Source organism: Aptenodytes forsteri, unplaced genomic scaffold, assembly GCF_000699145.1.
Source record: "Aptenodytes forsteri isolate BGI_AS27 unplaced genomic scaffold, ASM69914v1 Scaffold254, whole genome shotgun sequence".
NCBI classification, from domain to species: Eukaryota; Metazoa; Chordata; class Aves; order Sphenisciformes; family Spheniscidae; genus Aptenodytes; species Aptenodytes forsteri.
In genome coordinates this window covers 71525-72552 of record NW_008794459.1, presented here as the reverse complement: position 1 = coordinate 72552, position 1028 = coordinate 71525, and the positions used below count along the sequence as shown (strand labels likewise).

The 1028-nt window shown below is 73.1% G+C and overlaps 1 protein-coding gene across 1 annotated transcript in view; it reads left to right on the top strand.

Annotated features, from left to right (window-relative positions):
* The window catches only part of ART1 (ADP-ribosyltransferase 1), a 9457-nt gene that overhangs the window by 2280 nt on the left and 6149 nt on the right, over positions 1-1028 (top strand). The window lies entirely within an intron of this gene.

Below are 1028 nucleotides of genomic sequence, written 5' to 3'. Positions count from 1 at the left end.
TGCCTGTCCTGTGGCTGCCTGCAGCCCGGGGCGGGTCACAGCCCCCCCCAGTGCCTGAGGGAACAGGGAGGGGGCTGGCAGTGGCCACCCCAGCCCCGGTGCCCAGGAGCAGGGCCCTGCCAGGACAAGACGGGTGGGGGGCTGCCCCATGGAGCAGCACGTGGGGCTCAGCAGCGCCGTGCCAGGGGACAGCCCCGACCCCCCCCGGGTGCAGAGAGAGATGCGATGGGCCCAGCTCCTCGGGGGTCCCTGCGCCCCAGGGCTCCCCACCCTCCTCCTCCTCCGGGGCAGGGTGCAGCCGTGGGGCCAGGCATCCCTGGGGCAGGACCAGGGCTGTCCATGGCTCTCCAGCCCCTTGCTGGGCAGGGATGGGGTCAGGGACGGACCCTGCCTTCCGCGGGCACCAGGGCCACCTCTTCTTCCTCCCTCCTCACCCCTCTGCACCCATGGGCGGCCCCATCCCCAGGACACAGGTGACACGGTGCAAGCCTTGATGTGCTTTAATAAACCCTGGGGTCCCACAACTGGCTGCAGGCAGGTCCCGGGGCCGGCCCGGGCAGTGCTCCCAGCTCAGCGAGGGGTGCCAGGAGCCCCACACACAGCAGGACCGGCAGACGCGGGGCCGGCAGACGTGGGGCCGCGCAGACCCCACAGCGGGGCACGGAGACAGGCCTCCACGGAGGCATCATGTCCCCACGCAGAGGTGCGGGGCCGTGGGAGCGGGGAACCGCACTGTGGGGCGCTCACCCGTCATGAGTTGCTCCTGGGTCTCAGCCCAGTCCCCCGCTCTCAGCAGGGGCCGGGGCCGGGGCCGGGTGCGGCCACTGCACCTCCCTGGTGTCGACGCCGAGGGGGCTGAGCACCACGCAGGTGAAGTTGGTGTGCAGGTGCTGGGCGCCGAAGGAGCTGAAGTGCAGGTCGCGGCGCAGGGCCACCCCCGAGCCCCGCGGCTCCTCTCTGCGGACCCAGCAGGGACCCGTCACCGCTCGCCCCCGGCTCCACGACACACACCCCCCCCCGGGCTGGGG